Source organism: Saimiri boliviensis, chromosome 2 (genome assembly GCF_048565385.1).
Source record: "Saimiri boliviensis isolate mSaiBol1 chromosome 2, mSaiBol1.pri, whole genome shotgun sequence".
In the NCBI taxonomy this organism is placed as follows: domain Eukaryota; kingdom Metazoa; phylum Chordata; class Mammalia; order Primates; family Cebidae; genus Saimiri; species Saimiri boliviensis.
In genome coordinates, this window is record NC_133450.1 from 127976032 (window position 1) to 127990995 (window position 14964).

At 34.5% G+C, this 14964-nt stretch overlaps 1 protein-coding gene, 8 non-coding genes and 2 pseudogenes across 58 annotated transcripts in view; all 11 read left to right on the forward strand.

Moving 5' to 3' along the window:
- The window catches only part of LOC104653481 (uncharacterized), a 190802-nt gene that overhangs the window by 64288 nt on the left and 111550 nt on the right, over positions 1-14964 (forward strand). For 45 of the 50 annotated variants that reach the window (XM_074394266.1, XM_074394263.1, XM_074394261.1 and 42 more), the window contains 7 exons: positions 1316-2540; positions 3310-3418; positions 4201-4258; positions 5118-5193; positions 6081-9309; positions 10262-12227; positions 13415-13479. The gene's annotated coding sequence lies outside the window, so the exon portion shown is untranslated. Of the gene's footprint in view, positions 1-1315; positions 2541-2705; positions 2823-3309; positions 3419-4200; positions 4259-5117; positions 5194-6080; positions 9310-10261; positions 12228-13414; positions 13480-14964 lie in introns of all 50 variants that reach the window. The other 5 variants (XM_074394288.1, XM_074394280.1, XM_074394307.1 and 2 more) reach the window with 5 other exon arrangements.
- On the forward strand, positions 2772-2843 carry LOC120361446 (small nucleolar RNA SNORD113/SNORD114 family). Its single transcript, XR_005577637.1, has one exon. It is a non-coding gene; the product is annotated as a small nucleolar RNA SNORD113/SNORD114 family (small nucleolar RNA).
- On the forward strand, positions 4612-4686 carry LOC120361447 (small nucleolar RNA SNORD113/SNORD114 family). The gene has a single exon (XR_005577638.1). It is a non-coding gene; the product is annotated as a small nucleolar RNA SNORD113/SNORD114 family (small nucleolar RNA).
- Positions 6483-6554, forward strand: LOC120361448 (small nucleolar RNA SNORD113/SNORD114 family). The gene has a single exon (XR_005577639.1). It is a non-coding gene; the product is annotated as a small nucleolar RNA SNORD113/SNORD114 family (small nucleolar RNA).
- On the forward strand, positions 8193-8267 carry LOC120361400 (small nucleolar RNA SNORD113/SNORD114 family). The gene has a single exon (XR_005577601.2). It is a non-coding gene; the product is annotated as a small nucleolar RNA SNORD113/SNORD114 family (small nucleolar RNA).
- Positions 9722-9796, forward strand: LOC120361378 (small nucleolar RNA SNORD113/SNORD114 family). The gene has a single exon (XR_005577583.1). It is a non-coding gene; the product is annotated as a small nucleolar RNA SNORD113/SNORD114 family (small nucleolar RNA).
- LOC120361443 (small nucleolar RNA SNORD113/SNORD114 family) lies at positions 10672-10746 on the forward strand. The gene has a single exon (XR_005577635.1). It is a non-coding gene; the product is annotated as a small nucleolar RNA SNORD113/SNORD114 family (small nucleolar RNA).
- Positions 11594-11668, forward strand: LOC120361384 (small nucleolar RNA SNORD113/SNORD114 family). The gene has a single exon (XR_005577587.1). It is a non-coding gene; the product is annotated as a small nucleolar RNA SNORD113/SNORD114 family (small nucleolar RNA).
- On the forward strand, positions 12588-12657 carry LOC120361382 (small nucleolar RNA SNORD113/SNORD114 family; annotated as a pseudogene).
- On the forward strand, positions 13763-13829 carry LOC120361401 (small nucleolar RNA SNORD113/SNORD114 family; annotated as a pseudogene).
- LOC120361459 (small nucleolar RNA SNORD113/SNORD114 family) lies at positions 14681-14752 on the forward strand. The gene has a single exon (XR_005577649.1). It is a non-coding gene; the product is annotated as a small nucleolar RNA SNORD113/SNORD114 family (small nucleolar RNA).

The window sequence follows — 14964 nt, forward strand, 5'->3', positions numbered from 1 at the left end:
GTACTTTTCATTATCTCTATGGGAAATGAGCTTATTCAAAAGCTAGTAATAATCAGCATTTAGTTCTTGGGCTTCTGAGTATGGACTGTATTATTTTTAGTAAAGGAGTACATGGATAAACCGAGAAAAGTGCTGTATAAATAGATAAAAAGTGGTAATTCCTGCTCCCAATATGAGAGTGCATAAAATAATAAGAATCATTACTAATACATTTCTGAAGCACCAGGTCCCAGTAAAGTAAATTAATCAAAGCTTACCCTTTGGGTAAGGCGCATACAGATAAACGGATGTTAGAGTCCAGGTTTTGTTCGGGGTTAGGGTGTTCATTTTTTTATTTTTGTTTTTTTAAAGAAAAGGCAAAATGTTTACTTAAATTAATTATTGATTAAATCACTTCCTAATCGAGAGAAGATTTACACATGAATCTGCCTTGAAAATATATCAAATGACCGATTATAATGAGCTCTAATAATCTTCATTGTATTTAAATTCAGTTCCTCAGTTTAATTTACAAAAACAAGGAAAATGATCTGAATTTTCTGTTTAATGAGCATGTGGACAAGCATTGATATTGTCCAGTTTCTGTGGAGTCACAGATACAATAATTTTATTACAAATGTAAAAAGAATAAATTAATGTCTCAACCAATTATTTAAAATAAGGCCAAATCATGAACCAATGAGGGCCAGGTATTATGGAACAAAAAGAGTGATTAATCCAGTTCCATACAACTGCTCACCAGAATTGTCATTATTTCCATAAACAAAATTGACGTAGCTCTTGCATTTTTGGAACGGTGAATATATTTTTACATTTGCGTAGCATTTCCCTTTCAGTCCTGTTGGTGCAGTTTCCTTAAAACATGGAATAGACAAATGACTCCATGTGTAACTATTTAATTTCGTATGTATGTATGCATGCGTGCACAATGCGCAGTTGATGAGAATGTACTTGAATCTAGGATTTGGATGAATTTAATTCTTGCTGGCCAGATTCATGCAGAAAGGAGATTTAACTCTTTCCTGGTTGGGTTGAAGGCAGATACACAGACAGACAAGTTTAATAGTCACAGTTCTTACTCTTTTGTCTGGTGTTACTGGTAGTAGCTAAATTTAATACGTGAGTCAATGAATCAGTGAATCAATGGATATGTCATTCATCTTTCAAATATATGATGAGTACCAGGGTTTATTCCTAATCAATAATTGATGACTTGAACTGAATTTTTAAAAATCTAAATCTGGGCTGATTCATTTCTCTCTCTCTCTCTCTCTCTCTCATCTACCTATTTTTATATTCACTTTGTACTCCACAGAATGAATGTGCAATGATTCCATTATTCTCCAGCGAGAAGATCATGGTTGTTGTCTGTTTGAGTAATGAATGAGTGTAGAAACCTATGTAAGTAACAAAGTGATTGCTTTTGCTTTAATGGTTATCATGAGAGTTAACTCTTACTGGAGAGGAATAAATGGCTACATATACAGTTAAATGAATGATGTTTATGTGTGAATGATTCAGCACATCTATGGTCAGTGAAGGAGAAAAAAGCAGGACCATCTTTTTCATTTTTAATAGTTATTCAGTTAATTAATGTAAAAATTAATGATGCAATTTTCTTTGAGTCGCAGTTGATTTTAAGCTCCCTCTATAAAGGCAGCTTAGTCACATTCCAAGATGGAGGACACTGTCAGTGTGGAGTAAAATGCTACGTTCATAGTTGTTTATTGTCACATCCTTAAAATATGGACAAGGTCAATGAAAGATGATGAAGCCTTGACCAGTTAAGAGTGTGGGATTAATATGAAGCAGGTATGGTCATTTTAAAGTAAACTTAAATTATTATCTATGCAAGAGGGTCATAGAGACAACTATTTACTAGAGACATAGCTCTTTTTCTTGTATTTAGGAATGAAGTTTATCTTACTATTAGTCTATTAAAGCTTAACTTGGAGCTATCCTAAGATAGTCATAAGCGAGTGATAAAACTCTGTTACTGATCAAAAATTTCAGTTAATCCAGTAACACATGACACCCGTAAACAGAAAGAAAAATCACAGGGGTTTTATTTTTTCTAACATTTGCTTTGTACTTCCCTGAATGGAGGCATGATGGCTGATCCAATCGTTATCCACTGATGACGGTTTTGATGGCTACCTATGTGAGTATGGAGGACACATGCTGCTGTTAGTAATTGTGTTAAGTTCTTAAGTCTAATATCAAGGATTTTGTTAGTAAATTTTGATTTTATTATGTAAACAAGTAGAAAAGAAGATTGAAGCATTGTTCAACTGTGAATAAATGTGAGTAGGCAAGAAACACTACTAATAGAAATGGAAGACACTAAAGTCTCAAGAAATATGTGGATCAAGCATGTTACTTCTTTGTTTCAGGGTCTTAAGACACTGCATATAAGGAATAGTCAATGTTATTGACTGGTCTGCTTTGTACTCCTCAGAATGAACAGCCCCATCTGATTTCAGCACTGTGCCATGACCATGAACTCTACGGTTACCTCTGTGTGTCACAGGAAGACTCTTGTGAGTAGTAGTCAAAATTCTTGTTTTGTTTTAAGGGTATTCTCTGTATTCTTAAGAAGTCTAAAATATAATCAAATAAAGTCAAGCATTTTTATTATTCACTACTTAAGTGTAAATCTATTCTTAAGATTTCCCTGTTCATAGCTATGTATTTTATTATTACAGCACTATTAATGAATTGATTGAGCAATAAACGATGTACACATGAATGAAGACAGATAGAGTCAGTCTTGGACCAATGATGATGACTGGTGGCGTATGAGTCATGGACGATGAATACAGGTCTGGAAGTCTGAGGTCCAATACGATAAAAACCTAGTGTTTACCTTCTGATCCAAAGGATAGACTTTAGGAATATTCAAAGATGTTGTTTTTGGTCTTTGTGTTCATGCATTTTCCCTCTATTTTTATAATTGGTTCAATGAATCAATAAATATGTAACTGCATAAAGAGAAAAAGAGTGAGGCATTGTCCGATTACGGAAATATATAGTGAAATAAGAAATACTATTCATATATATTAAAAACACTAAGGTCTTCTTTCTATTAAGAAATAAATGACTCAAAGGTATTACTCCCTTGCTGGAGGATGGCATATTCAGTAAAAATAAGAGCTTATGGCAGATCATTTGGTCAGGGCCATGTTCACTGTTGTTTGTTTTCTCAAGAAAAAATAGTTTCACACATACTCACATGACTAATAAAATGAAAGGAGAAGTGTGTGGACAGAACATTTCAATCTTTTCATCTTTTTTGCTTTGTACTCTCAGAACGAATGCTTCCAAGTTGACTTAAGCAGTGTTCCATGGTCACCAGGTGTCTGGTTGCCTCTGTGTGTTAGAAGCTTGGAGACCAGTGTGAGCCTGGACACTAACGCAGGTAACTAACCTTGGTTCGAAGGTTTTTAAAGGGTATTCATTGTTTTACTAAAAGCATTACAGATAATCCAAAAGGTTAACCGTGGTCCAGTGATAAATCTGGCATTGCCATGAAACATGTTGATTATCTAATATTTACAAAATTAAAAATGATTAATGATGAAATCACTGTGACAGGTGATCCTGTAGATAGCTATAAAGTATTTTTTGTTCTTAAGTTTTTGTAATATTATTTAATTATTATATTATGTGTTTGAAACTCGGTGGTCCCACACAGGAATAATCTAGTCCACTGGTTCTATTGGACATGATTCTGTAGACAGATGGTACGTATATGTAAGGATCATAGTCTTGAACTTTGTGTTCACAGATTTTGATTCTATTGCTATAACTGGGTATATTAAAATTATAAAAATAATCAACAAGCAAATATAAATAAATATAGCTAGGTGAAGCATCATCCAATTATTAAAATATGTTATGAGGCAATAAAACCTATTAATGTATATTAGAAGATAATAGATTAAGCAAGACATGGTTTAAAAATGTAACTTCTTTGACTAACAATTATGTAGTCAGTACAAATAATAAGTACTATTACTATAGATCATTGGAATAATCAATAAACAAGTACAAGTAAATCAATAGAAGTAAAATATTATCTAATTATGCATATTAATCAATACCTAAATGATCGAGTAAATAAATAAAATGTGGAAAGTGAAATCAATGCAGATAATGTCTCTATATTAAAAATCACCTTTTTTGCTTTGTACTCATCAGAATGGGTGCATTTGAAATGATTACGCTTGCCCTGTGTATTTGGCCCACTGAAACCAATGTGAGTAATAATGGTTAAAGTCTCATCTTGGTTGAATATGCTATTTTTAAGGGTATTCACTCCATATTTAAAAAGTGTGAAATGTCATCACTGAAAGCCATCTGTGGCAAGATGATATACACTGAACTATTATGCACTGCAATCTTATATTGACTAAGCCATACATGAAACGTTGAGAATGATCAGTGAAACCGCATGGATGTGGCGAATTAGTTAGTAAGACAGATGTAGGGTATTTAAGCATCTTGGCCTTGAGTTCGTGATTCAAGAGTATTTGTTTTATTATTGTCAGGGAACTAATGAATTGGTCCATAACAAAAGCAGATAAGAATGAAGAGAGAGAGTCCCAAACCCGGACCAATGATGACAACTGGTGGCGTATGAGTCATGGATGATGAATAATACGTGTCTGGAAGTCTGAGGTCTGGCAATAAGAAACCTAGCTCATTGCCATTATTGGGAGTGATGCTGTGGACAGATGATAGGGATTAAAAAAAATCATGGTCTTGGCCTGATGTTCATAGATTTTGGTTTTATTATTATAAACAAACATAAATAAATATGAATGAGTGAAGTACTATCCAATTACAAAAATTGTATGAATAGATAAAAGAACTATTCATATATATTGAAAACAATGGGGTCTATCATGAAATAACAGTCAATATACAAAGCAGCGTTCTTGATTTGTGTCAGTGGCAAGATCAATGTTGTTAGTTTTCTAAAAGTAACTAATAAATGTTAACTCAAAATTCTAAATACCTAAATGACTGGCTAAATGAAAGGTGACATGCATAGATCAAGGAAAACTGTGTCTCCATTTTTATTTTCTTTATCTGCCCTGCTTTGTACTTGTCAGAATGGGCAGACCCACGCCTTCTGCTGTGATTGCTCTCTGTGGTTGCCTCCGGGTGGGAGCCTGGACACTAACGGAGGTAACAGTCAATCTTCTTGTCATATTTTTGTATTTGTTTAAGGTAGGTGTTTAAAGATTCACTATAACATTTTAAAATAACCAAAGAAAGCCACCTGTGACTGAATGGTAGATGTGTGGTGGACATGAAAACTGTTGATTAATTAATATCACTGTGGATGATGAATAATAATAAAAAAGCAGGGGCACTTAAGCATCTCGTTCTCAAGGGTTTTGGGATTTTTTTAACAAGTGTTTTAGATATGTAGATATTTACTTTAATATTATTAGTTCACTGATAAATTAACTGGTAAAGAAATGTAGAGATGAATGAGATATGAGGCCCAAGCCTGGATAATGACCGTCGGGGTATGCATAGTCAGTGAGGGTGAATAATGTTTTGTGTATGGGCATCTGAGGTCCAACACTAAAAAATTTAGTTAATTACTCTGATGGAAATCCAAAATAAAAGAGCAAAATCTTTGTCTATTCCTAATATGTATTTGATAGTATTCTTATAAGTAAATCAATCATGGAAGCATTAAATTAATATATAAATCAATAAGTATGATTTATTATACTATAGATGGTGAAGCTTTGTTCAATTATCAATATATGTGGTCAGCCAAGAAATATTATTAATAACTGTGGGAAAAAATTATTCTCATTAAGAAATAAGTAGATCAAAGTGTTACCTTTAATTATCATATAGACACTGATAAATAAGAGTCAACTTTATTACTCTGGTTCAAACCAAGTTAAGGTTGTATGTTTTGTCTAGAAAATACATGAACTACAAAAAGTTAATAAACACCTAAGCGAATGAGTAAATTAAATGTAGGGAGCAGGATTCAATTAAGATAAAGTCCTCATTTTCTTTTAATCTATGCTCTGCTTTGTACTCCTTAGGATGGCACTGGACCTGATGTAACGATTCTTTGGTAGTCACAGATATACAGTTGCCTCTGTATGTTTGGCACGTGAAAACCAATGTGAGTTTCTGTGGACATATACTCTTTATTTGAAAAGTTTGAAATATCATCAAACAAAGCCAACCATGGCCCAGTGATAAATATGGAATTCATATGAAACATCATATTGATTAATCATCTTTGAGGATGATTGATTAAAGCGATGAAGGGATTCTACGTAGAGATGCAGCACTCTTTCAGGCCCACTCGTGTTCTAGGTTAGGTGCTTCATGGTGATTTATTTTATTATCAGATAATTGATGAGTTAATTAGTAAACAAAGGTATAGGAGAGTGAAAGAAAACCCAGATAAGCAAAGAAACTAAAACAAGGCCCAAGCCTGGATCGATGATGACCGCTGGTGGCGTATGAGTCGTGTATGATGAATACGTGTCTGGAACTCTGAGGTCCAGCATAAAAAGAAAATCAGTTTATTGGCACTGGTGAAAATGACCTTATAGGCAGATGTAAGATTTTACAAGGATCTTGCTTGGCATCTGTTATAATTAGAATCCAAATCCATGGATAATTAGAATTAGAATCATTATAATTAGAACCCACGAATTAGGACTCTAATTATAATAAATAGTCAATAAAAATATCCATGTCCAATAAAGAGATCGTGTTATTCACCTCAGATATATACAATTAACCCTTTTAATGAAAAAGAATTAATGTACAATTATAGTAAGTGTAGGTGAAGAGAGCGAAGTATGGTTCAGCTATGAAAAAATGAGTGAGGCAAGAGGAACTAATAGTATGGAAAACACTAAAGTCAGTTAAGTAATATATGGCTCCAACGTGTTGCTTCTTGCTAATGAGGATATGGAAAACATCAGCAATGGTCAATATTCTTGTTTTGTCTTAGTGGAAGTTCGATGTTGTTTGTTTTTAAGAGCATGTGAAATATTTAGAAAGCAAATTTGGATAAGCCTAAAAGACTGAATAATGAATTCTAGATGCAAGGATACATGGAGAGAATATTTCAATCATGCTCCCATCTGCTCTGTTTTCTACTTCTTAGAATGGACGTACTCCAGCTGATTTAAGCCTTGGTCAGTGATCTCTATGGTTGACTCCTTGTACAGGAGTGTGGAGACCCATGGGAGTAATGGTCCATTGTTGTCATCTTGGTTGGAGTAGTTTGTTTAGAGTATCTGCTGTAATATTAAAAGAAGTATTAAATATAAGAAGAAAAACCAGCCAGGTGCAGTGGCTCATGCCTGTAATCCCAGCACCTTGGGAGGCTGAGGCGGATGGGTCACCTGAGCTCAGGAGTTCGAGACCAGCCTGCCCAACATGGTAACATGGTGAAATCCCACCTCTACTAAAAATGCAAAAAATTGTCTGGGCATGGTGGTGCATGTCTGTAATCCCAGATACTGTGGAGGCTGAGGCAGGAGAATCACTGGAACCTGGGAAGCTGAGCTTGCAGTGAGCCAAGATCAAGCCATTGCACTCCAGCCTGGGCAACAAGAGCGAAACTCCCTCAAAACAAACAAACAAAGAAGACCAACCATTCCCCAGTGATAAATATGAAGTTGACATGAAATGTTATTTTGATTAATCAATATTTGCAGCAATGAGAATAATTAATGAAAGAAGTATAGTCATTGACGCATGTGAATCTCTAGAATAATGTGAAGGATCATCTTTTGAGGTTTTTTTCTTTGAGATAGAGTTTTGCTCATCGCCCAGGTTGGAGTGCAGTTGCGCAATCTTGGTTCACTGCAACCTCCACCTCCCAGGTTCAAGCAATTCTCCTGCTTCAGCCTCCCGAGTAGCTGAGATTGCAGGTGCCCACCACCATGCCCTGCTAATTTTTGTATTTTTTAGTAGAGATGGGGTTTCACCATGTTGGCCAGGCTGGTCTTGAACTCCTGACCTCAGGTGATCTGCCCGCCTCAGCCTCCTAACGTGCTGGGATTACAGGGGTGGGGTTCTTTTTTTTAGTTTTAATCACTAATACATATTTATTTTATTATTATATGAGAATTATAAACTCATAATTAACAAAAGTAGGTGAGAAAAAAGAAAAAGAAGACCCAAGCTAGGTCAAAGAATGATGACTGGTAGCGTGTGAATCAATTGCAGTGAAACTATGTGTCTGGAATGCTGAGGTCCAATATGAAGTGAAATATCATCTATTGCTTCTGTTTGAAGTGATCTTATCTACATATTCTAGGAATGTAAAATAGCTATTTTCTTGGATCGTTTTTATGAAGTTGGATTTTATTATTATAAATTGATCAATGTAACGATCATTGTGGAAAAACAAGTAAGTAAAGATGAAGAGTGTGAAGCATGCCCACTCCTTTTAAATTATTTTTTTATTTTGAATGTTCACAGGTACAGAGTGGGCATATATATTTGTGGGGTACATGAGATGGTTTGACACAGACATGTAATGGCAAGTGAGCACATCATGGAGAATGGGATCTCCATCCCGTTAAGAATTTATCCTTTGTGTTCTGAACAATCCAGTTATACTCAGTTATTTTCAAATATACAATTAAGTTATTATTCACAGTAGTCATCCTGTTCCTATCAAATACTAGGTCTTATTTGTTCTAATTATATTTTTTTGCACCTATGAACCATGCCCACCTCCTGCCCAGCCCCTGACTACCTTTCCTAGATTCTCATAACCAGCGTTCTACCATGTATGTCCATAGAGTTCAATTGTTTTGATCTTATATCCTACGAATAGGTGAGATGTTTGTCTTTCTGTGCCTGGCTTATTTACTGAACAGAATGATCTCCAGTTCCATCAGTGAAATTGCAAATGACAGGATCTTATTCTTTTCTATGGCTGAATAGTACTCGATTGTGTATATGTGCCATATTTTCTTCATCCATCCACCTGATGAAGGTGATGAAAAGATGAAGTTGGTATTATGGATCAATGGCAGTTTGATATTCTTAATTTTTTTAAGAGAAAAATTCATAAGTATTACCCCAAATTAAATGAATATATACCTACACAGTTGACTTACTGAGATTTGGATGTACTCAACAATGTTGATAACATCTTAGTCTTCTTTTCATCTGCTCTGTTTTGAGCTTCTCAGAGTGGGCACACCAGAACGTGCTTAAGCATCCTGCCATGTTCACAAGCTCCATGGTTGCCTCTATGTGTATGAGCCTGTGTATGAGCCTCAGTCCTCTGTGAGTAGTCAGAGTTCTTGTCTTGGTTTGGGTGGTTTGTTTAGGGTGTTCGCTGTAATATTTAAAAAAAATTAAATATATTCAAAAAGAGTTATCCATGGCCTAATGACCAATGTGGAATTGATATGAAACATCATGCTGATTAATTTACAACAACAAGAATGATCAACAAAAGAGCTATATGTTTAGTGCAGTAAGCGAGTCCATATAGTTGTTAGGGATACTTGAAGATCTTGAGTTTTTGATTCATAGATATTTATTGTATTATTTTAGTGAATTAATAAATTGATCAGTAACCACATGTATATGAGAATGAAGAAAAAGAGTCCTAGGTCTGAACCAATATTCTAGGTGAATTAATGAGTTAATCAGTACGTAATATAGAAATGAATGAGGAGAAAGTGGTCCTTCCTGGACCAATGGTGACAACTGCCAGCATATGTGTCTCCCATGATGAATGATACATGCCTGAAACTCTGAGGTCCGAACCAAAAGGAATCTAGTCTATCCTCTCTGTTTAGATGGTCCTATAGGCAGAGGTTGGGAGAACAATATGGCCTTTTCTTGTCTTTATGTTTATTAATTTTTAAAAATATTTTAATTAAAGTAGCAGTGGCAGAGTCAATAAACATGTATAAATAAATAAAGATGACACATACATTACTGTTTGATGTTAAAATGTATAAGAACAAATAATACTAATATAAATTGAAACTGATAATAAGTAGATCAGCGTATTACATCTTTCACTAAAGACCATATAGACAGTGATAAGTAATAGTTATTGCTCTAAATCGTTGCAATTTTAACATTTGTTTATTAAGAGAAAAATTAATACATATCACCATAAATTAATAAATATCTAAATGACTATGCAAATGAACCATGGAAAGTATGGACCAATGGAGAGAATGTCTCAATATTTTTATCATCTCTGCCTTGCACTCTTCAGAATGGATGTGCTGAGCTGACTCAAGCATTCTTCCTTAATCACGATTAAGTATCCTCCATATGAGAGAGACCAATGTAAGTTACAGTCAAAACTTCATCTTTTTCTCTGGCCCTTTTGTTTCAGGGTCTTAGTGATACTGTTAAAAAGTGTTAAAACATATTTAAATAGCTAACTATGACCCAGTTATAAATATGATACAAAATATTATTTTGATTAACTGTTAATGACATTGAGGTCAATTAATGAAAGACATATACTCTATGTGGGAAATGATTCCATAGACTAATGTTAGGAATTTTCAAGGATCTTGTCTTGGGCTTTGTAAATCATGTGCTTATTTAGTTACTATTAATGAATTAATGATTTATTCAAACAAATGTAGAAACAAATGAAGAAAAGGGACCAAAACATGGACCAATGATGACCACTGGTGGCGTTTGAGTCGTGGACGATGAATACTATGTGTCTGAAACTCTGAGGTCCAACACAAAACATAATTAGATAGATATCAGAAATGTACAAATCCCATATTCTTACTTTGGATTAATAGATTTAGATTTATCATGGATAGATCAATGATAGAATAATTAAACAAGCATAGAGGGTGAATCATTGTTCAATTATGAATATATGTGATGCTGTAAGAAATATTATCACTAAAAATTTTAAACGCTGATGCCCCTTAAAGAAACAGATCATGAGTATCACCTCTTTGGCTAAGGTTCACAGAGACTCTAGTAAGTAAGAGTCCGTTTCGTTTTCTGGTTCAGTCTCATTTTAGATTTTTCCTTTTGTTATGAGAAAGAACATTTCCATTCTGAATAATTAATAAATATAAAAATAACTGAATAATAGAAATGTGGAAAGGATCAATGGAGATAAGGTTTGATTTTTTTTTTTAATTGCCTCTTTGTATTCAGCAGAATGGATACACTTGAGCTGACCTGAGCAGTCATGGTCAAGAGATGTGTGGTTGCCACTGTTGGTTAGGAGCTTAGACATCAGTGTGAATAACCGCTAAAGTTCATGTCTTTCTTTAAGAGACTTTTAAAAGGGTATTTATATCATCAAGTGTGAAAAATCATCCAAAAGGCCAACCTCAGCCAGTGATAACTATGAGGTTGGTTGAAACATGGTATTTACTAACTCATTTATGACACATTGAGGATAATTCATGAAAGAGGTATAAAACTGACAGACTATATAGAAAATTCTAGAATATTCAATGCTCTTACTCTTTGGATATTATATTTACATGGATTATAAAATTAATATTAATGAAACAATGCATAAATACATGTAGATGAGGATTAAGCTAAAGTGTCCTAAGCCTGAACCAATGATGAAAACTCGTGGCATAGAAGTCAAGGATACTGAATAATGTGTGTCTAGATCTCTGAGGTTCCGTAGAGGAGGAAATACAGTCTATTGCTTTTGAAGTGATCCTATAGACAGATTTTGGAAATACAAAAGGCCCATCTTCTTGGGTTCTTTTTGTGAATTTTGATTCTTCTTTAAAATAAATTCACTGACATGATAATCAGTGTACACATATAAAAAAGATGAGGAGTGTAGAAGCATGTCTACTCAATGTAGACATTGTTGAGACAGCAGAAATCATTACAACGTATTGAAAATATGAATACCATTTAAAAAAAAAACAAGTAATTTAAGCATCTTCTTTGACTAAGGATGACATTGGCAATACAGTCAGGTTTCTTATTTTGCATTAGAACAAGTATGAGATTGTTCATTTAAAAAAATAAAATTGATAAGTATTACCACAATTAACAGATACCTGCATGACTAAGAGAAGGGTCTAATGAATGCATCTGTGAAAAATATCTTAATCCTGTTATATTCTCTCCTTTGCGCTTCCCAGGATGGACACTTCTGAGCTGGCAGAACATCTGGCCTTGGTCTGGAGCCATATGTCTGCTCCTCTGTAGACGTGCACATAGGCAGTGTAAGTAACAGTAAAATTATTTTTTGCTTTTGTTTATTTGTTTAGGATATTCAGTGTAATATTGAAAACTATTATATATTAATATAATCAAAGGACAGCCACTCCCAGGGATGTGTATGGACTTGACCTGAAATACTGTGTATTTTGATAGAGATTTTAAACAATGAATATGATTAATAAAGGAAGTAGTAATATACTAATTGAAGCAAATGATTATATAGACAGATATTAGGGATACTTAAGGATCTTGTCCTTGAAACTTGGTGATCCAGAGATATATATGTTATTATTGTTAGTGAATTAATGAATCATTAGGAAACAGCTTAGAAATCAATGGAGAAAAAGAGGGCTAACTCTGGCTGGATCGGTGATGACCATTGGTGGCATATGAGCCGTACGATGAATACATTTCTGGAACGCCAAGGTCCATCACAAGCAGTATCTAGCCTATTCCCTGTCTCTGAAAGACTCCTGTAGACAGATGTCAGAGAAATACAAGAACCTTATTCTTTTTCTTTATGTTTATGCGTTTAAAAAATACTATATTGTTAAAATAGCAATGAAGAATAAATAGACATATGTATAAATGAACATAGATGAGGGTGAAGTATTGTTTATTGTTGAAATGTATAGTAAAGAAAAATAATACTAATATAATTGAAATGGATGGATAATTAATGGACCAAGTATAATACATCTTTGAGTAAGGATCATGTGGACAGCAATAAATAGCGGTTAGTGCTGTGCGTTAGTTGCAAGTTTCACATTTGTTGTATTAAGAGAAATGGTGAAGAATACAGATCAATGGAAATAATGTTCATTTTAAAAAATCATCTTCTCGGCCGGGCGCGGTGGCTCAAGCCTGTAATCCCAGCACTTTGGGAGGCCGAGGTGGGCGGATCACGAGGTCAAGAGATCGAGATCATCCTGGCCAACCTGGTGAAACCCCGTCTCTACTAAAAATACAAAAAAAATTAGATGGGCTTGGTGGTGTGCGCCTGTAATCCCAGCTACTCAGGAGGCTGAGGCAGGAGAATTGCTTCAACCCAGGAGGCGGAGGTTGCAGTGAGCCGAGGTCACGCCACTGCACTCCAGCCTGGCACCTGGTGACAGAGTGAGATGCTGTCTCCAAAAAAAAAAAAAAAAAAAAAGAAAAAAAATAGTCTTTTCTGCTTTGCACTCTTCAGAATGGATGCAGTGAGCTGATCATTTTGCCGTGATGAAGGCTATGTTGCCTCTATGTTACGCCAATGTGAGTAGTGGTTTTTGTCTTGGTTCAGGTTGTTTAATAATATTCCTTATATTATTAAAAATTAATATAATAAAAAGTTAACTGGTTCAATGACAATGCGCAACGTTGAGGTTAATCAAAGAGATATAGTCTCTGTGGGAAATAATTCTATTGACAAATGTAAGGGTTCTTCAGATATCTTGTTCTTGGGGTTTTCAAAATCATGTATTCATTTTATTATCAATGAAGAAATGATTTATTCAATAAATATTTAGAAACGAATGATGAAAGAGAAACCCAACCATGGATCAGTGGTGACCACTGGTGGCATATAAGTCATGGACCATAAATATGAGAAGAAAAGAATCTAGGTTTTTGCTTTTATTGAAAATGATCCTGTAGACAATGTCAGAAACATACGAAGATAATTTTCTTATCTCAGGGTCATAGATTTAGGTTTATTATTACTAATAGGTGAATGATAGAACCATTGAACAAATACAAACAGATAAAAATAAAAGTAGAGATTTAAGTTTCAGTGTCCAGCTATGAATATAGGAGATGACATAAATTATTACTAAAAATGGGAGGCACTGGTTCCTCTTATCAGATAAATGCATCATAGTGTTTCCTCTCTGACTAAGGAGTATATAGAATCTAACAAGTAAGAGTCAGTTTTGTTTTCTTGGTCAGAGATTGTTTCTTCTGTTAAGAGAAAAAGACATCTACAGTATGAAAAATTAATAAATACCTAAATCACTGAATAAATGCAATGCAGGAAGGCAGAATCAACAGAGATTAGGTCTCGATGCTTTTTATTATCTGCTCTGTACTCCTGAGAATGGACAGACCCAAGCTCACTTTGCTGTTCCGTGGTCGTGAGGTCAGTGGTTGCCTCCACGTGCTAGGGACATGGAGACCGATGTAATAGTCCAACTTCCTGTCTCAGTTTCAGTGTTCTTCTTAAGGATATTGAGAAAGTGCAAAGTGTAATCAGTGACTGCCAACCATGATCCAAATGTAAAAACTGTACTTATTATGTATGAAGCCTTGAGGTCAGTTGATGAAAGAATGGTATTGCTACAGGAAATTATTCTATAGGCATGTGTTAGAAATACTCAAGAATCCCTCTGGTTTTTGTGACTCTTGGTATTTATTTTAGTAATATTAGATTGTTGATGTATTATTCAATGATATAAATGAAGAAAATGAGAGCCAAGCCTGGATTAATGATGTCCACTGGTGGCATATAAGTCATGCATGATGAATATATGTCTGGAACTCTAAGGTCCAAGAAGGGAAGAATTTAGGTTATTGCCTCTCTTAGAAATAATCCTATAGATTATTTAAGGATATATAAGGATCTTATTTGGCCCCTTCAAAAATAAGTTTTTACTCTATCATAATAAATGGATCCATAAAAGGATCAGTGTGTGGATATGAATATGTAAAGGTAGATAGGGCGAAGCCTCATCAGGTTTCGGAAAGGCAGCTTGGTGCCAAGAG